Raw genomic sequence first — 22,253 nt, forward strand, 5'->3', positions numbered from 1 at the left:
AATCAACTGACAAGTAATAAGAATTTGAAATAAAATCTATCTAAAAATCGTAAATATACTCCCTTCTGTTCGCATTAAAAGAAACTGATAAAATAATAATAAATATGGATTCCTGCAAGCGATTTTCTACTACTGCGAAAGAAAAGTATGAATTCTTTATCTCGCATTTGATTTGTTAAGGGCATGTCAGCTTAACCACCGTTTTTAGTGGGTCCAATCAAATCCAATGCTCTCGCAACGTCATATAGTTTTTTTGTTTCAAGAGCATTTATCAAAATATGTCACCATGTCTAAGACTACGATAAGATCACGAAACGATAACTTTTCATCAGTCATTCTATGATATATATCTTAAAAGATAGCGCGAATTAAATTTTTGTCTGACGTGTTTAAATTTAAAAAGCTTTTATATAGTTTTGAAGGCATATTTGTATAATTTGATAACGAAATAAAATGAAACAAAAAGCATGATGATTACTTAAATCGTGTACTGAAATGGTCCTTTTTTAATTTGCAATGGAGTATAGTTGGTGTTAAGTAGTTGTTGCCATTTTGGTATACTGTAACACTAGCATTCATAATAACAATAAGATATGATGCAAATGCTAATATTTTTTTTTAAAAATACAATTTAAAGTAAGAAGAGTTAGTTTAGGGGGAAACATACACACACTATTTCTTAAAATATAATTAGTTTGTAAATCAAGAACAAAGGTAACATTAAGACGAATTTGAAATATGCCCAACTTAGGATAGAAATTAAGTGTTATAAAACTATTTAATACACAATTGGGTAGATATTCAAAAATTAAAGTTATCAAATATTGTAATGATAACATCAGTGATATTTGCTAGCTCTAATCTAAAAAGTTGTTTATCACGCGTTCCGTAATACTTAAATATTTTCTATTCGTTATGTCAGGTTATCTGAATGATCAACGTGGTCGTGTTAGCATAGGTGGACTTCGTCACCAAATTAATTCTTATAAGGTTATCTAAAACCAAGTATTTATTTTGTTCATAGTTATTCTCTTAAAACCTGTAACTATAAAACTAAATAATTTAAAATCAACGGTAATTGAAATTAAAAATATAAGGTTTTCACTGAAAAGCAAAATTATTTAATTAATAGAACTAATTCGTAGAGAATAAACATAACAACAACTCCGATATCATTATTTATACCATTGGAAATTAACAGTGGTAGTAGTTACGAATTGAAATAAAATAATAAACTATATACTAAAAAGCAAAATTAACGGAGGAATTCACTAATTTATTTAAGAGAACGTAAAAAAGTCGCCTTATTATTATTGGCACCAATGATGCTTAAATTTGGTAGTAGGCACTACTGGCATCATGGTAATTGGTGCAGTTTTAATAGGTTCCAAATATACTCCTATAAAGGCGTAAAGTATTTAATGAGTAAATTTGGTGCCAAATACGGCTGTATCAATACAGTACTGCAATACATTGAATCATGTCGTATGGCCCCTCGTAGATATAAGTACAGGAGAAATCAGCTTGATTATAGTGAATTTTAAATATCATGAGTTGCTACGAACAACGGCATTATGACATATATGATACTTAATACAGTTAATCTTTATTTTGATGACATGAACTACTAAATACGTTTGTTACTACTAAATGTTTTGTTTAATCTAATAATGTAAAGCAACCAAGTAAATAAACAAAAACAATATTGGAATTATTTTTGCTTTATTACTTACATAACCGTTTTAGCGCACGATTCTGTAGTTTTTTTTAGTACCCCTTTATTGATGCTTATCTTTTTTTACACTCTACAAGGAACTTTTTATTTTCATCTTGCTGAAAATAAAAAGAAACACATGTTTTGTGAAACTAAAGTTAAAGTAAGAGGCGAGTTTCAGGGATTGCTAAAAAGTTTAGTTTTAGAAGTCATTGACAAAAACAAATCTGGGTAAAAGTCGTTGTTTCAGCAATAGTTTGCATTTGAGACTGAAAATCTGAAAATCTAATTTTAACATGTTTTTCACGCAAAATTAAATATAATGTAAGATTAAGGGGAAAAAAAGTTTTAAAGAGTTATATTGAAATGAACGAAATATAACTACTACTATTCACACACCCATTTGTATTATAGCAGATATATCTTGATTACAAATATTTATTCTATTATTTCGATATTTCATATTCTAACTGAAAGAAACTTTTCGAGCAATAAAGTTTTGTAAAATGCGATGAGTCAATATAATGCTGTCAACAATAGTTACATATTTTTTTGGAAAACGGATGATGACATGTCATTTAATGTTCAATATTTATAGTAAAATTCAGTTACTTTGTGTGGTTGAGACAAATTACATTTTGAAAGAAGTCAATACATACGTGGGTTTCGTTTTCACCAATTTTGCAGAACTCATCAAAAATGCGAAAACAAATTGGTATTCGTCACCGCGTTATTGACTGAATAACATATTTTATTTAAGTATCGTCTTCAAAACTGAATAAAATAAATTCTTTTCTAATAGTTAGTTTATCTACCTAGAAAATTCTTTCCACTATTGGATAACTTCATTGAAAGGGGACAACAGATATTGCAATTTGGATTCCTTAGAAATATATTTAGCCAACAAAATGCCGTAGAAATGATTCGTTTGTTCGTATAACAGTATTATAAATAATTGTGAAAGCATATAATGGAATGATGTAAACTGTACTACAAATTTTGAAACGTAACTGGTTGTGGTTATGAATATCTTATATATGACTTATAAATTTTAATACTATTTTAAAACAAATCTTTCAAATTATATGAATTTTAAAATTCAAATTTTATGAGTAAGGCAGATTTTTAATTTTTTAAAAAGATTTGAGCATTGTTCTTTTTTTTCAAAGTGGAATTTCCTGATTAAGTTTGTTTCATGAATTGCTGATACGATAGCAGATGATATAATTAATTAAATTATATATAATCATACACTTACCGTAAAAAAGGAATTTGTTATTTATTCAAGAAATTCTATTTGATAAGTGAATATTTAGGATGTTTCATTAATTGATCATACAAAAGATAATACAGTTTATTCAAAAAATGGGATCAAGTTTCCAAATTGTGATATTATCGAATGAATATTTAAAATATTTCATTGACCGATCATGTAAAAGATAATCTTTCTTCAAAAAGTGGATTTGAATTTCTGAATTATGTTAATATCGTGTGGATATTTATAATGTTTCATTGACTAAATCTCTCTATTATGATGTTATTGTGCTGATATTTTGGATGATTTATTTTAAAGTATTTAAAATTCCATCTCTGAAGTGGAATTAAACTTCTCAACTCTGATATTGTCATGTGGTTATTTACAATATTTAATTAACTGGCGGTACTTGCACAAATATAGTTTTCCTCATTAAGTGGAATTTTAATTATGATATTGTTTGGATATTTAAACTATTTACTAGTTCATTTCAGCATTATTACTACAGCACAATAATTTAGTGTCTTAAAACAAAATTACTATTGCTATAGAACAAGATAATGCTGATTTACTATTAATGCGTTTCAAATATTAATCATTATACTCTATGAATATTGTTATAAGACAATTTAAACTTTACAGTAGTTAATCGAAATAGCGAACATTCCAAAAAAAGATCCAATTTAAAGATGACAAAGACATTCATACAACCAGCTAGAACTGCTACATTCGAAAGACATTCTCTTGTTCAAGAGCACATTTCTTGGAAAAATGTTCTTAAAATTTCGAAGGTATTTGGCATTTGTATTTCGATTGAAAACTTTTTGCCTCGCTCAAAACGAGAAACATGCTTAAGTGTTGTATATTTTTGTTGGGTAGTTTTATCTGTGTATATAGTAGCTACATATACCTTTGACGTATTTATAAGAAAAAATATTTCCGACATTTCGATTTTTATGGTACATAATATAGAACTATTATGTGCGATTTTCATGAGTTTCATTTTACGTCCAATGTTAAGCCGATTATTAGACGCAGTTGTGAAAATCGATCAGTTAAGAAAAACCGTTGATTACTACAATGTTCCCAAAACATCCACTAAATTCTGCTTATATTTATTTCTCGCTGTACTGGTACAATTTTTTGTCAATATCTATCGTACTCTTAACCCAAGAGATCCGGGTGATTATGTACTGATGTCGACTTTTGGCTTATTAAACAGTGCAAAGCTGCCAGCCAATCAAGTAAAAGAGATTTCAACTTTCATTAAGTTTTTGATGAGTTTGTCCTATGCTTTTTTCAATTTCATTCCCACATTATGCGCAGCCATCATTTATCTGTCCCAAATAGAGAATTTTCAACTTATTCATGCATATAATGTATCGTTGAAGCCGATGGTAAAATCAGATATGACCTTCAAAAAACTGATGAAAATAATTGATGGCTACTCTAGGTTAACTAGCGCTGTCAAAGAAGTGAACGACATTATTTCCTGCCTGGCTTTTACCTTGTATGGATATTTGCTGATCAGTTTGTGCTATTCTTTAAGCGTGATGATGCAATTAAAAAAGGAAGATATATTCAGGATTGCTGCCTATGCCCTTTCGGTGGGTATATTCGTATGCGAGTTCATCTTCGTGGTCAATGCCGCAGTAAGAGTGGACAAAGAGACAGAAGATGCTAAGAGAGAATTAACTCTGAAAACTGAACTGGACAGCGCTTTGAGAGTGGACGCATCGGGGGCTGCTCATATTTTATTTATACACTCGGCCTTTAAGCGTTTTAAGCAAGAAGTTTCTGTTGTTCCAATGGGAATGTTCAAGTTGGAAAAAAAGTTGTTCCTTTCAGTTTTTGGACTGATTGTTACGTACGAAATTATTATTTTACAGTTTAGCTGTTCAACTTTATAATAATTTTTCAATCAATTAAATAAAAAATTTATTAAATAAATGTGTAATTTAATCTTAATTTATTAAATAAAATATTATTAATAAGTTATTTAATCATTTATTAATTATTAAATAAGTTATTTATTTATTATTTAATAAATAATTAAATTTATATTAATAATATGTAATTATTATATATTAATAATACATAATATTATTAAATCATAATAATAACTCAACAATATTAATGATAAATAATTAATTTTAAATATTTTTATTAAGACGCCCGGTGGCTGAGTTTTAGCTCCTCGCGCTCCCTGGTCATAGGTCCTGGGTTCGATCTTCGGACCGGAATAGGTTCACTCAGCCTTTCATCCCTTCAGTGGGTAGATAAATGAGTACCAAGCAAGCTTGGGAACTAAACACTGGGTGTTTCGCGTTCTGCTGACCACCTAACCGAAACATCTGCTCCTGTACCCCACAGTCCAAAGTCAAGAAAACTGAGATGGGCACAGTAGGCCTTGACCCTCTGTGGGCTGTCACGTCACTGAGTTTAGTTTAGTTTTTAATTTTTATTAATGATCAAATAAATTATTTTAATTTATTAAATAAAACAATCTCTATGGTAAAATGGTTTACAAGAGTCAATAGGCAAATTACAATAAAATGTCTGTCGAACGAACACTGATTAAAAGGATACATAGGTCTCAAAATTTCAAAATACTTCTGTTAAAAATTTAATCATACAACATGTCATTCAGCAGATATATTTTAATAATCACAACATTTTACAATATTTTAATATATCTAAATATTTTACCAATTCTACAAATATCATTCCGATAATCTGTCCGACCAAAATGCATTTTTTTTGCTTGTAATTAGAACGTCAGAAATATTTAAAAAGGAAGCTGGAGTTCCATCTGTGTCAAAGGGCTAAAAGTGAGATTTTCTAGTTATTAGAAATCGAGATAGAAATAATAGGAAAATAGAAGATTTTATATGCAGTGAACGCTTCAAAATACAGAATGTTTAATCCAAACGGAAATATAGGAAAAAAGAGCACAGGGAAGAAATCATCTCATTAACTTATACATAAATTAAAAGTTCTGTTCGATTCGACTGTAAAGTAATTATTCAATTGTTTCAATTTATGTTCAATATTCGAATATTCAATATTCGAATGTAATTATGTAATTTTTAAAATAGTTTATTCTTAATAAAAATTTAATTTGAATTTACCTGAAAGAGACTTTTAATACTAAATATATTTTTAATTCAATTATAGTATATATAATAGCTAGGTTGGCAGGGTGCTGGACTCTCGTTCGTGAGAACGGGAGTTCGAATCCAGTGGACTCCCCATGTAGTAAATATTGACTGGTGATATGGATATTGATCGTTCTCTGGTTCAGGTCAAAATTACGATTTGCGGAAAAATGAATGGAAGTTTGAATTAATTAGCTCTATAAATGGGTGTGATAGAATTCTTATTTTTGGCCCTAGATGGCGCCACTGGAAAACAAACACAATTGCATTGCTTGAGTCAACGGCCTACGACAACAACAACAACATAATAAATAATGTATAAATTAAATCAATTAACAAGAGTCTCTCAGGGACTTTATCTTTTGTTAAGTTAAAAAATATAAACAAAAAGGATAAATTATTTCAATTTGATATAACTTTTAAAAAAATAACTAGTTGAAGAAGTATTCTTTGTATATTATTATTACATCGCAAAACAGTATGTGTTAATTATTGAAATTTAGAGTTCGAAAATTGCTTACAAATTCTAACCATTTTATTAAATGGTATGAAGTGAAGAAAGTTTCTTTCCGCTAACTTCAAATTAATTCTATGAACTAATTAGTCTTTTTTTTAGTCATCAAATTTAATTCGAATAAATATTTAATTGCCCTAAACTCTGGCTCAAAGTCCCAAATTAAATCAGTTTAGAAATTCATATAATTACTAATCAGGTGTTTCTTCGGTGTTCTTTTTTGCAGTGTTTATTTGGGTTTTGTCTTTTTATAACCATCGTTGAACAGCCGTCATAATTCTTGGGTTTAACTAGTTCCAACGTTCTAGTAGTGTATAATTCTAACGTTCTAATGTATATAGTAACGTATAATTGTAACGTTCAACTTCGTAGCCTTGTAATTTTGAACCCAATCCAAAAGACAAGGGAACTTCTGGATCAAGAATTGGGAGAAATGTGCTTCCTTGGAGGAGGGAACTAACCCGCATTTGCATTACATGGAGAGAAAAATCACGAAAACCTCCCACTATTAATTTTAGGACAAGTAGACACTAACCCACGATGTTTACTACAGAGGATATTTTGCATCAGCACTGTGGTCGGTGCGAGCCGGGTCGTATAAACCAGCCATTGCTGGGATTCGAACCCGGATCAGCCCATTGGGATTCGAGTGATCTATTCCCTGAGTTATGACGGCTCAGGGATCGATGTTTGGTCACCGCTGGTGGCCAGCCGACCTGCAAACACCAAGCCGGGATAAATAACGGAAAAACGAGAGACCGAAATAAAATCACCGAAATAAATCCTCCGGAAAAAAAACACTGGAAAAGAGAGCACCGGAAAGAACATCAAAAGAAAAAGTCCGAGCCGTGGTGACTCAGGGAATAGAGAGTTCACCTTCCGATGAGCTGAAACGTTCGAATCCCAGGAACTTCGCAGCAGGCTCGCTCATTTCTACCTGAGCCAGAGAACGATCTCCAATTCAGTACCTCCAGAGGTATTGGTATGTTGAGGGAATTTGGAGAACTTCGTGACGCTGACAAATTTAACGTGTACCAGTCCTAATTTAATATACGGGTTTTCTTCGACCAGCAGGATTCAAACTCCCGTTCTCACGAACATGAGTCCAACGTTCCAACCAGATTATTCTGGCCCTTAACCAGGCTATCTCGGCACGAGCCGGTATAGTTCTACACGTTAAATCTGTCAGGGTCACGAAGTTCTCCATATTCCCATATCGTATCAATACCTCCAGAGGTACTGAATTGGAGATCGTTCTCTGGTTCAGGTAGAAATGAGCGAGCCTGCTGCGAAGTTCCTGGGATTCGAACCGTTTCAGCTCATCGGAAGGTGAACTCTTTATTCCCTGAGTCACCACGGCTCGGGCTTTTTCTTTTGATGTTCTTTCCGGTGCTCTCTTTTCCAGTGTTTTTTTTTCGGAGGATTTATTTCGGTGATTTTATTTTGGTCGCTCGTTTTTCCGTCTAGTACCAAGGGGCAACCAATTCTACTCTCTAACCATGTCCAAATGTTTTTCTTACATAATTTTAGCATTTGAATCAAATAGTTATTTTATGATATTAAAAATAAATAAATAAATGAAACGAAAATGAAATGTTTTTTTTCCTTCCCTTTTCAAACTCCCTTTAAAGCGCTTTGTTGAAAAGTTGATTATAAAAAAATGCAGAAAATATAATGTTTGTCATTTTCCATAATAACAATATTTTAAACAAATTGTGTCCGAAAAATATGCATGTAAGAAGTTTTGCTTTAATTTGGTCCTTTGTATTGAGTTTAATAAATAAAAACATTTTATATCGATCAAAAGGCATGCGAGAAAAAAAAACAATTAAATGTCTTGATAAGTTTTTATTGATTTGTACGATTTATGATTCCACTTCAATATTTCTCATTGCCAAGTCAATATGATACCTATTTATTCATTGTTTCATAAAGAGTTTGGTGAACCTATTACGAAAATTATTTTCTTTTTATTATTTGAAGTGGATGACTCAGTTTTTGATATCATTATTCAAAAGAAGAAGGATTGTATTATATGGGTGCTCATTTTCCAATACTATTGAATGGGGAACTTGACAGGAGAAACAAAACACATTTTTCTCATCCTGAAATTTGAATGAGTGTAAATGTTTTTGTTTGCTTTAGGAAACATTAGAAGTCCGCGATTGTTTCATAAAACTCTCATAATTAAAATTTTTTATTTTGCAATGAAAATATAATATCTCATGTTAAAAAACTTATTACCTTACATAAAAGTTAGCCTTAATATTCAAAAATGTTTTAGTTTTTATGCAAGATAGCTCTCATATTCAAAGATATTTTGATATTTATGGAAGACAGCTCTCAAACTCAAAATCCTATCAGTTTTTATGGAAGATAGCTGTCACATTCAAAGATATTATTTTGGTATTCATGGAAGACAGCTCTCATATTCCAAATTCTATCAGTTTTTATGGAAGATAGCTGTCACATTCAAAGATATTATTTTGGTATTCATGGAAGACAGCTCTCATATTCAAAATCCAATCAGTTCTTATGGAAGAAAACTGTCACATTCAAAGATATTATTTTGGTATTCATGGAAGACAGCTCTCATATTCCAAATCCAATCAGTTTTTATGGAAGATAGCTGTCACATTCAAAGATATTATTTTGGTATTCATGGAAGACAGCTCTCATATTCAAAATCCTATCAGTTTTTATGGAAGATAGCTCTCACAAAGATATTATTTTGGTATTCATGGAAGACAGCTCACATATCCTAAGACTATTTAGTTATTTGGAAGATTCTCAAATTCTAAGTCATTTTAGTTTTTATTAAAGATAGCTCTCATATTCAAAAATGTTTTAGTTTTCATGGAAGACAACTCTCATAATACAAAAAACTTTAGTTTTTAAAAGTGTGTTTTAAATAACTGACAGTTATCAAGTTTTGATATCAACTGGTAAATTTTAATTAACTTTGGCTGAGGATAAGCAAACACTGATATTTTTATTAACTTTGGCTGAAGATAAATAATACTATTTTCATTAACTTTGGGTGAAGATAAACAAATAATACTATTTTCATTTTTATTTTGTGGTTAAAATGTTATATTTTTAGAAAGTACGTTTGATGAATAAAAATTAAACCATTCTGAAAACTTCGCTGTTAGAAATAAACAATTAAACAGGATTTTAAAACTCAAATCACGTTTATAGTTATTTTGAAAAAAGAAAAAAAGCGCGCAGTTAAGAGAATTGTTTCGATTAATGTTTAGAAAATTTTTCTAAAGGTAATCGGATAATACTTTGAGAACTTCAAAAAACTTGGAATTTTTTCATTCAAAAGATTGATTTGAAGTTATTGGTAAAACGTCATTTCTAATTTACTGTGCTTTAAAGTTATTACACAATGAGCAAGATTAGTTTTTCTCATAGTTTAAATCGAAGGAACAGAACACAGGTAAGGATCATGAATGATTCAGGAAGTACTATGTGTTGCCATTGTTTACCCGAAACTCTGAAGTCAAGTCTTACGATAAATATTATGTATGCTATAGAATGGAAAATATTATTAGCACTAATAAGTCTTTTTGGATATCACAAATCACAAGGAACTGACGCAGAATTGTTTTTAACAAGACTAAAAAATGTTTTTCGAATTTTTATTTATTTATTGTGGCTTTTGATGGCTATTTTGTACCTCTTGATTCTACAAAAAACTCTTGACAATACAGTAAAATACATAAAATTCGTAAGCTTGATCATGATTATTTTAATAAGCATAGTCATGATGCGAAAGATAAAAGTCTTAATGCCCTCAGCTGTGCGTGTTCCAGAAATGCAAACTGAAATAAAATCAGAAATAAAAAATGGTAATATTATTCGTTTGGGTTTCTTATCAGCAAATGTTGTGTTATTCTTAAACGGTTTGATAGGCACGTTTATTATAAACAAAAAAGAGGATAACGTAATTTTTAAAACATTTTCCTCCACTTTAAATATCAAGGAAATGTCCCCTTCGACGAAATACTTCATAGAAACATCCTTAATAATTTTCATTATTGTAAATTACGTGTTTTTTACGTTTGTTCCATATTTGTGCCTCGCCATGTGTTATCAGGCTGTGTTCGAGAACTACATGTTGATTCGTTCCATTTCGTGTTCAATAAGTATTCCAAATGGGATAAACATGCTGCCCAAGAAATTGTTTGAAATCATGACGTCTTTGTCAAACGTATCGGATATCATAAAAGAAACCAATGAGAAAATTTCTACCCTCTTGTTTCTTCTGTTTAGTTGTTGGATTTTGAACACGTCTTTTACCCTCGGCTTGGCGTTGAACAAGAACGATGTAATGTCGTCCACGAAAGCTTATCATCTGTTCGCAATGCTAATATTCTCAGCTTATTTTATAAATTTTATTAATATGAGCGTTAAAGTAGACCATGAAATATTAGAAGTAGAGAAGACAATATTTGAAATGTTTCCTAAAAATGTGGTTTTAGATTCTGTCGCGTCTTCGTGCCTAGTGCTGACGAGCATCGAGGTCGCACGCTGTCGAAGGTATATCGTTTTGAAGCCACTGGGACTGTTTGATCTTGAGAAGAAAGTGATCCTCACCATTTTCAGCTTAATTTTGAGTTATGAAATTGTGATTTGGCAATTACTCAAGTGAATTACTGTTATAATTTCTCACAAATGAAGAAGAAAGTGGATGAAGATGGAATATGAAACAATAAATTATTGGATTTTTTGGATTTCAGATTCATTTTGAATCTTTTAGATTGTACAAAAACTTACTTCATGGCATTACCCACTAATCACTACAGATTACTGGATTGCTGGTTCAATGCATATCGAGCTTGCAGCCCACGTTAGCGAAGAGCTTGGAGGAGTTTAAGCATAAGGTATCCAGAATTCTGGAATTAGCTTCTTTGCAGAATTCTGAAATTATATTCTGTCCAGAATTCCAGAATTATATTCTGTCCAGAATTCTAACCTTAGTTTCTGTAGAATTCTAACCTTAGTTTCTGTAGAATTCTAGAATTAGATTCTATGCAGAATTCTAGAATTAGATACTTCCCAGAATTATCGAATTAGATTCTGACCAGAATTATGGAATTCGATTCTGTCCAAAATTCTGGAATTAGATTCTACCCAGAATTCCAGATGCTATTATCTAGATATCCAGAATTCTAGATTCTGCTGTGTCTTCGTGTCTAGTGCTGACACTCATCGAGATAACTTGCTGTCAAAAGTATGTATGCTTTGAAGTCACTGAGACGGTTCGATCTTTAGAAGAAAGTGATCCTCGCCATTTCAGCCTAATTTGGAGTTATGAAATTGTGATTTGGCAATTACTCAAGTTAATTATTAATATAATTTCTCGCATGTGTAGAAGCAAGTGTTTGAAGGTGGAATGAAACAAAAATAATTTTTTCATGTTGATTTTAGATTCACTTCAGATTTTTTAAAATGTTCAAAAATCTTCATCACCCACCGATCATTATTAAAGTATAGAGAATCTAGAAATCTAGAATTAGATTCTGTCCAAAATTCTAGACTCAATCCAGAATTCCAGATTATGTTATTTAGATGTCCAGAATTCTAGATTCTGTTTCGTCTTTGTGTCTAGTGCTAACGCGCATCGAGATTACACGTTGTAGAAAGTATATTGCTTTGATTCAACTGGAACTGTTCGATCATGTAAGTGATTCTCACCATATTCAGCCAAGTTTTGAGTTATGAAATTGTGATTTGGTAATTATTCAAGCGAATTATTGCTAGAATCTATTATTAAATAAATAGAGCAGGATTTTGATTCTAGCATTACTGCTAGAATCAAAAATGAAGAAATAAGTGGTTGAATAGGGTTGAATAAAATAAAAATAAATTGTTAGAGTTGATTTTACTTTAATTTTGAATCTTTCAAAATGAACAAAAACCTGCCTCATGACATTACCCATTGATTACTATATATTACTGAATTGTTGATTCCGGCTTGAAGCCCACGTTAGCAGTGAACTAGGGTGAGTTAAAGCATGGGGTGTCAAGAATTCTAAAATTAGTTTCTGTCCAGAATTCTAGAATTAGATACTGTCCAAAATTCTAGAATTAGATTCTGTGCAGAATTATAGAATTAGATTCTGTACAGAATTATGGAATTAGATTCCATCCAAAATTCTAGAATTAGATTTTATGCAGAATTCTAGATTCTGCATGTCAGTGTTGATGCGCATCGCGATCGCACTCTGCTGCAAGTATCTCGTTTTGAAGCCACTAGTACTGTTTGAACTCGAGACGAAAGTGATCCTCACCATTTTTAGCCTGATTTCAGTCATGAAATTGTGATTTGGCAATTTTTCAAGTGAATTATTGTTAAAATCCCTCTCAAATGAAGAAGCAAGTGGTTGAAGCAGGAGTGAAACGAAAGTAAATTTTTGTAGTAGATTTTAGATTCATTTTGAATCTTTTAAAATGCACAAAAATATGCTTTATCGCATTACCCGCTGATAAAAATATATTACTGAATTGCAGATTAAATGAATCGAGCTCGAAGCTTTTGTTAGCGCAGATCTAGGATGCGTTGAAGCATAAGGTATCCAGATCTAGAATTATTTCTTTCTCACGGACCTGAAATTTTTCACCTATCTGCTATTTTTTTGCCTGCATATTGTTGTGTGTTATTAGTTATTTTGTTAAAATATATGAAAAAGTTACTTTTAATACTAGATTGCCTAAGGAAGTCATTGTGACTGCTTTTAATTTCAATTAGAAAAACAATAATGTGTACATAATGACACGATTTCTTAGAATTTTGTGACTTTTTGTACAAAATATAATTTTTTCTATTATTAATATTTACTAATAACTTGTTATATAACTGTAAATAATATTGAAAATGTTAAAAATTAATTTTAAACAAATTTATTTACGCATTCAAAATCCAGTCATTTTGACTGCTTTTGGGCAATATAGGTATATACTAATTTTCCGTCTTTCTAGTGTTAATAAGTAAGTAAAGTAAAAATAAAGTAAAGTATTAATAATGAAGTAAAATAAAAAATAAAGTAAAGTGAAAAATGCATTAAAGTAAAAAGTAAAGTAAGGCGTAAATATAATGCAACGTAATTCATACTTCATTTGCAAGCAGCAATGATTGAATTTTTTCAGATATTTTTATTTTAACAGTTTAAACTCAGTTTTTAATTTGAAGGCTTCTCAGAAAAATTGATTCGGCAATCAATCATGCTATTGACATCCAGAACCAGTCATTATTGCACAAGATTGATGTAACCTTAATATGGTGTTGAATTTGAACTTTTCGATTGAGGTCATTTCGGTTCTGTTAATGTCCCGTCCTTTCAATCCCATTAACGTATCGTTCCCTAGGAAAACAATATCTTTATGACTTTTATTAATTTTATGCTGATGATAACTGAAACAACATGAAAAATAACGTGGGAAAACTGGATCCTACCATGTGGTTTTTCCGATCAGTGAAAACGCACCGATAACAATGGAAAACCATGTGAGAAAATTGTATGAACACATTATGTAATTGTTGGGCATGTCATTTTCAATAAACTGCTATCTCTTCTCTTCTTATTCTGCGGCCACGACCAAACAAGTGTTTGTGTTAGAACCATGTTCGCGTTACGAACAAAATGTAACTGGCCGTTAAGCCATAGGACCGGAATGCCTTTTAGATCTTCGCATGTCAGGTAACTAAGATAAGTGTGTTAATGTAATTTTAATGTCCTCAAAACAGAATTACAGAACTTAAATCACTGGATAACAATCACTACTTTATGCTTTAAAAGTTCCATAACTAAATTGTACTATAAACTATGTTTGACGCAATAAAAAATTTTGAAATAAAATGATTAAACGAACGAAAAAAACTGGAAACTTTTATTATCACGCGTTTTGATTGTAAGACATATAATGTTTCAGGGGAGTTAATGCTTAGAAGGGACATATAAGATTCAAATTCCTTGGTGTTCGAAACTCTTATGGACAATTCTGAGTGCGAGAGTCTACTTTGAAACGTTGCTTCCACTTATTTCTATTCATTCGAAATCAGATTTTCTCAAATTCCTTAAAATGTCATTTAAAAGTTTTTTTCACTATGCTGTTATGTACAGTGAGAAAAAAAAAGACCACTGAATAAATTTTGATTTCATGATACGATCATCACGTTGTATGCCTCAATCTTAAAGGTACAAGAGGATGACCTCTAATAGGTTAATTAATTAGCGCAGACAATATTTTAAGTTACAAATTCAGACAACAAAGTGTACTTTCTCTGAATAAACATAAACTTTTTGCAGCGGTTTCAGATATATGACCTCCAAAATATAAGGGGTAACCGCAATCTGGAAAATATGGTCCCCATAGTTTGGTCAGGAGAAAGATCCAAAGTTTGGACACCTTGATAGTAATTTTATTTTTTTCATATTTCAATATATCTCGAAATGTTTTCAAGCGAACTGAAAAATTCTTTAGGATACTATTTGTGCTCCCACGTCCGCTGCCCTCGTTAGCCGGATAAACCGTTGCCCGGGCGATACCACGTGGAGGTGAGGGTCAGCAAAGATGTTGTTTTGTGGGAGCTTTACGAGTGTCTTCCAGTGAAATAGTTTCCAGGAAGCTATTCCGCTGGGAATGGAATATCGAATAAATTAATATTATTACACTCGATGGACATCACCCTGTTTTTTTTTTTTTTTTTTTTTTTTTTTTTTTTTTTTTTTTTTTTTTTTTTTTTTTTTTNTTTTTTTTTTTTTTTTTAATATGGTAAAAGTTGTTTTTGACTACCAACATATTCTTAATATCAACCATATTTTATGTCAAAGTCATTTTTAATGTCAAAGTAATTTTAATGTTATAGTCTTTTTAATATTAGTAATTATTTCAGTCATTTTGATGTCAGTCATTTTTTTTCAAATCACACCATGGAAATATACATCTTTGATGGAGCTATACTAACACTTCCAATCTGTGTAGAAGGCCTTGGCTCCTCCCTTTCACCAAAATTACTGGCTTTGGCTGCATCAAATTTTTTTTCTCCATCAATATTCACACAACACATTTTGGAATGAGCTATACGAGCACTTCCAATTCTATAGAAAAGCCTTGGCTCCAGCTCATCGCCAAAATCACTACTTTTCTCTCCACCAAGGTTTTTTTCCTCATCAACATTCAAACAGTTCATTTTAGAAGGAGCAATGCGTGCACTTCCAATTCTATAAACACATTTTGGCTCCTCCTCTCCATCAAAATCACTATGTTTGACTCCATCAAAACTATTTTCTCCATTTATATCAAAACAACACAACTCCGAAGGAGCTATGAGTGCACTTCCAATTCTAACACAAAACTCTGATTCTCCTATTTCGCCAAAATCACTATTTTTGGCACAATCAAAGTTTTTTCTTCCATCCACATCAAAGCTGCACAACTCCGAAGGAGCTATACGTGCACTTCCAATTCTAACACAAAACTCTGGCTCCTCCTCTCCGCCAATATTACATTTTCCTGCTCCTTTTTTAGGAACACCATTCAATTTCCTGTTATAATAAACGAAAATTCAGTTATTATTATTTTAAAATAAATTCTTCGTACAATAACAGTTTATTTCTGCTGAAACCACAATAGCAATATATATTTAAATGATTTAAGTTATCTGTATTTATTTTCAATATTTGGGGAATGTTTTTAATTAAAAATAATCATATTTACAATTATTTATAACACAATACTGACATATGTATTTTAAAAATCATATTAATATATCAACATATAAATGAATAATGCATTAATATAAATTTCTTTCTTAAATAAAGAAGTTTAAACATACATATAAATGTTACATGACATGTTAATGCATTTAAATTAATAAAAGAAATTTTTTTAAGAAAATTTAAAACTGGTGTTTGAAACTGACTTATTGTATGTGCAGCGTTATACGGACTTATGGTTAAAATAAAATATGCAATTTTTTTGTTTTATTTTGTATTTGATTGAATTGAATGAAGAAAATAAATGTTACTTACAGTTTTTTATGAATGTATCTGAAAAATCTCGAGAAAAATCTCGCCATAATCAATTAAATTGAATCGCAAAAGAGCAGTTGAATAAAAATCGCCCAACTCACTCAATAGCTTTTTACAAAGTGAATACTTTTCATTGTTGCGTGCCTTATATTTCTTTCTTGCATTGTTTAGTTTCTTTAAAATTTTTATTCATTGTTAAGTGTATGAAGCAACAAACAAAATTTTAATTGTTTAGGTCCTTTTGAAACAAACTACTCTGTTAAAGTTTGATAGAAATTTTAACAATATATATATACATAAATTTTTAAATTGCTGTTCACTATTAGTATTATATCACAGTGCCCTTAGAACAATTTTCATAGATAAAAATAAAAGTTTTTGGATTGCTTTACATACAGATTTCGCTCAAAGTCAGTATTAAATAGTATTTCGTTATTTTTGAAATTTTTTGAAACATAAACTACCATAACGATTAGATGGATCACTGCTAGAAACCTGCGCATTCTATTGCACATTATAAAACATATGAACATTTTCTGTGGTATCTTGTGTGCAATATCGAAGAAAAAAATATAAGAATATAAAGAAGGCCGAGTATAACGTTTTGTAGAAATTTGTAAAATTTTTTGGACGTTAATACAGTGCAACAAGTATACTACGCTGATTTTAAGACAAGTTCACGTCAAAGCTTTAACTTTAATAAGCAAGTCTTTGGGTATTCAAATAACATGCAAACACCGAAAATCCCCTATCTATCTATTATCTATATAAAATCATCTGTGTAAAAAAGCACTTCAGTTCTCTAGCACAATTTTAACTATGATTCAGCCTTGATAGTTCGAGAACCTAACTTTAAATATGCAAATCATTTAGCGGAGACAATTTTTAACTCATGAATTCAGACACAAAAACGTATTCCTTCTGTAAAGAAATTTATTTTTTCTGCGTATTCGAATTTATTACCGTCAAAATATGGGCATACTTACAATCTGGGAAATACCGATCCAATATTTTGGTACTAAGTGTGGTAAAAAATTTGAACCACTTTATGTTAAATCATTTGTTTTGCATATTTCGCCATCTCAAAGAAGTCATATTTTTAAAATTTCACATCTCAGGAATTAATCTATCTTAAAAATTTAAAACTTCTTAGATTAAATTGCTGCAAGACTTTGATAAACTATTTCGCTCAATATAAAGTAAATAAGAAAAAAAAGAATTAAAAAAAAAAAGAATTATAATCAATTATTTTTCATGCAGAATTATGTTTGGATAAGTATGTCTTTTATAATCTAGTTCGAACATTTCATAGATCATTACATTGGTTCTGAAGCATCATTAGTTATTAGAAAATAGAACGAAATTATCAAAGATTGAAATTAACCCTAATATGGACCCAAAATTTCGATCGGTCTCTGAATTAACTATTGGAACTGTATTTTCTCTATTGCTGCTATTTTAAGGGTCAGACACTCCAATATGCATGATAGAAAGCATGTTTAGTTGGAAAAGTACAATTTTGTCATGTAAAATATCGTCATCACTAATTGATAAGCATATTTAAAGTTAGGTTCTGGAAACATTAAAATTGAGTAATAGTGAGTCAAAATCCAATCATTAGGTCACACATTATGTTGAAGTAGTTAACTTTTTTGAGCATTGATTAGTTTCTTTAGTGAACTAAGTGTATAATTATGTCATCTTTTTTACTTTGGCTCATTAGTTAGTGAGATTTTTCTATTTTTCTTTTCAAAAAGCATCCATCTAACATTTTAGTTTAAAAATGCTGATACTATTCTTCACTTTCTGCTGCATTTCCTATAGTGCAATTTCAATGTAAAAAAAGAAAAAAAACTTATTTTCTTAGAACGTTTAGGAAGTGTCTCAGAAGGGATGCATTTCTTTTCACGAACGGAAAACTGGAGGCGCAGCGCTACGCAATTTGTATTGCGTTTTCAATCAATGGAACTTGCATAAAATCACAATGAAATCATTAATCTGCATTTCCTAGATCAGGGACTGTAGAAACTGCGTATATACAGTAAATGCTCGATATAAAGAATACTGCATAATAGAAGAACTCCGCTATTGCGACATATTTCCAAATCACTGTCAAAATCTTAAAATTAAAAAATTAGATGTTTATGAGGAGTTAAAAACTACTAGTCTTCCTCTATACAGATTACTTTTTAAAAGGAAAATGCATTATTTCTGCTGTTTATTTGAGCAATGTACAAAATTTTTTTTTAATGGAAAACACTTTTATTTATTTATAATTTTAATAAAAGTGAAAAACGAACTCCATTTTCTTCTTATAGTTTTATTTTCATATTAATAAGATGCACTTGGCAAGCGACCCCCTACTAAAATATCATCTAAAATTAAAGTTCGTTCGCTATTTTAAGAAATCCTGCAGCGGACACATATCTAACACGCAACCCTTCATTACCCTTCTTCGCAACTTACTATTAATTCATTATTGCCCATGACGTCACTTCATTTCTTTCTCTTCATAGCAAAACTTGACACGATTTGGAAACTTTCCCAAACATTTCTTCCATAGGCATTTGTGCCTTCCTTTAAAAAATTTGCCGTAGGATTGCCATAAAAAATACCATAGGATATGTCGATGGAATACTTCCTATGATAAAATTTTACCACATACTTTTGCCAAAAACGTATATCAAAATTTTGGTGTATAAGTATTTCATATGTTTGTCGTGCGTATATGATAAAACTTTACCATTGGTAAAACCCCGTTGGGATAGCCTATAGTATTTCTGTATATAGCAAATTTTAATCATAAAGCTATGCTATGCTAGAGCCTATGATCATTTTTTCCATAGTCTGTGGAAACGTTATTTTTACAACTCTGCCGAACTTTATCATGAAACCTATAAGTAGGTGAATTTATACATAGACAACAATGCGCATGTGTCATTGAATTACGGTGAGTTTTTGGAGCTTTTCACAAGAATGATCATTAGTGACAGAATAATATCACTGGTGTTCATCCGGGTAATGTAATCCAATCACTTCAGTCTGTTTATCTTTATGTCAGTGACCATATCAATGTTTTCATACTTTCGCAAAATCTCCTAATTGTCTCTAATTCTCCTTATTTCTCTGTAATTGGCCGGAGCAATAACTTTTTCTCAATACCTTTCGTTTATAAATTTGTACAGTTTGACAAAAAATAGACTAAAAATGTCATTTAAAAGAAATCTTTAGTTTTCGAAGCAAAACTAAATTTAGGTTTGAAATCCCCTTAACCGAATTAGCAATAATGTTGGCTAGTTTGGGTGTGGGGATTCCAAATCTTACCGCAATATCAGTTATTTGTATAAATGCAATAAAAATGTGTTCTCCAATGCTATATATTAATTTTGATAATTTTCATCTGGTTGGATAAGTATCGCCAAATTATCGATTTGTAAAGGAGTTTGGTATATTTTAAAGTATTTAAGTTATTTTTACTTTCTAAAAAGCTCCAGATGTAACAACTCCTCAAGTAGCACACACTATGAATCGATTTCGAAAAGTCGCAGATTGAAACATGACTGTATGCAAATACGTCTGACTTTTACACATGTTGAACAATATCGAGAAAAGTATGTAGATCGATTCGTAAGACGGATGTGGAATGTCGATCTATATCTCAAAGCAGTTACAAACGCTGTATTATGTCGACGGACATCGTCAACAAGATATTCATGAAACAAATGCTAGAGAAAGAAGTACCCTTCAGTACCAAAACTTTTTTTTCTCTAACAGTTCTAACATATACATTTACAAATTTCGTCCAGTCCTAATTTTTTAATAATGATTGATGAAGTTTTCTCTTTTATTATAAAATTCTCGTATGGATGTCACAACTTTTAATCACTCTCGGTAAGTTAGGAAACTTTTTTCCCGAAAGTAAGACAATGGTGAATTGGATATGAAACTATTTTTTTCTCTTCTTCCGGTACAAACATCTATTATGATTTCAATTTGCTATTTTTTTAATAATTGTTGCAAAAATAGGAAACATAATTAAAATGAAATCAATCTACTTTCATTTACCTTTTTTTTAATAAAAATAAAATTCAGTATTTGTATAGCCTTAACAGCACCTAAAAAAATTTGTCTTAAAAAAAAAACTTGCAAATAAATCAGGAAGAAAGAATTTAACGTTCCTGTTCTATTTATTTAATGAATAACATAGGTTATAACTCAGTTCTTAAAAGTTTCTATGATTACATTATAGTAACTAGGAACATCAGGAAGAAAGAATTTAACGTTCTTGTTCTATTTATTTAATAAATAACATAGGTTATAACTCAGTTCTTAAAAGTTTCTATGATTACATTATAGTAACTAAATTGTGACGACAATTGTCAATTAAAACGTATTTTCTCTTTTTCATAGTTTTAGATAAGTCTAGTTGTAAACCTTTGCGCAAATAATCAGATGGTTGTAAATGCAAAAACATACAAGTTTCTCAATAGACTTCAAAAAGCTGCAAAAAGTTGCCTTTCCTAACAGTTAATGGACTGTTTAATCGCTTACAAATATTGGGAGGAACTGACTTGTCACGTAATTTAATTTTGTTCAAAATAATGTTTGTAACTACTTTTTTTAATGCATTTCTATGTGCATTAAAAGAGATAATAGATAATGCGTAAATGTATAAGAAATAATGCAGGTAAAATTAAATAGGTTTTTATACCCAAATAGGAGGAAGTTGAAAACCTTAACATTTCAAAGATGCAGAATTCAAAAAATAAAAAAGTATTGCAGTCAGTTGCATTAATACTAGCTAGCCATAGAAAAGCCTTGAACTTCAGAGATTAAAAAGAATTTAGTTAGTGAATTAAAAAGAAATCAAGGAATATGACTTCTTTTCAATTCCCTAATATCCATAATCAGTAAAACGCAGGCAATAAAATTGATTAAAGCAATTCATTTTACTCTAAAGCCATAACTTTTCAGAAAAGAAACTGAAACACGGTGACAGAGGCACAAATTCAAGATATTTACTAAGTATTTTCAAGTTCTACACATTACCTTATCAAAGACAACTTGCGGTTGTGATAAGGATACTGTGAAAAACAATGTGCTTTACTCCCTATCTCATGCATATTATAAGTGCCAACACGTAAGCAACAGATTCATACAATATTTAAAGCGATATAACGTATCAGAGGTTAACTCAGTCTTGTCCACACTTTTGCAATTCGTGCATGAAGAACTGCGTAAAAGATCTTTACGACAAGAGGGTATATTTATATATATATTTCTCTTACACGGCGACAAAAAAAGCCTAATTACAACTCCCCGAATGGCAACGCTAGAAAATCGACCAATGATTGCCTCTAAAAATGTCACATGCCAAATCATCTAGCTGAGGTGGCTCAACATATAGCACTTTTAAAAACGGAAACGGAAATAACCAGAGGGAGCATTCTCACCAAATGTGATCTCTTCTGAAATTCACCCCATTAGCTGCGGCAATCTCATACTATTAAGCTAGGCAGAAGTGAGTAGTCTTTGTCGATAGATCTCTATTTTAGCATTTTGTCGAAAG

This window comes from Parasteatoda tepidariorum, chromosome 10, assembly GCF_043381705.1.
Source record: "Parasteatoda tepidariorum isolate YZ-2023 chromosome 10, CAS_Ptep_4.0, whole genome shotgun sequence".
In the NCBI taxonomy this organism is placed as follows: Eukaryota; Metazoa; Arthropoda; class Arachnida; order Araneae; family Theridiidae; genus Parasteatoda; species Parasteatoda tepidariorum.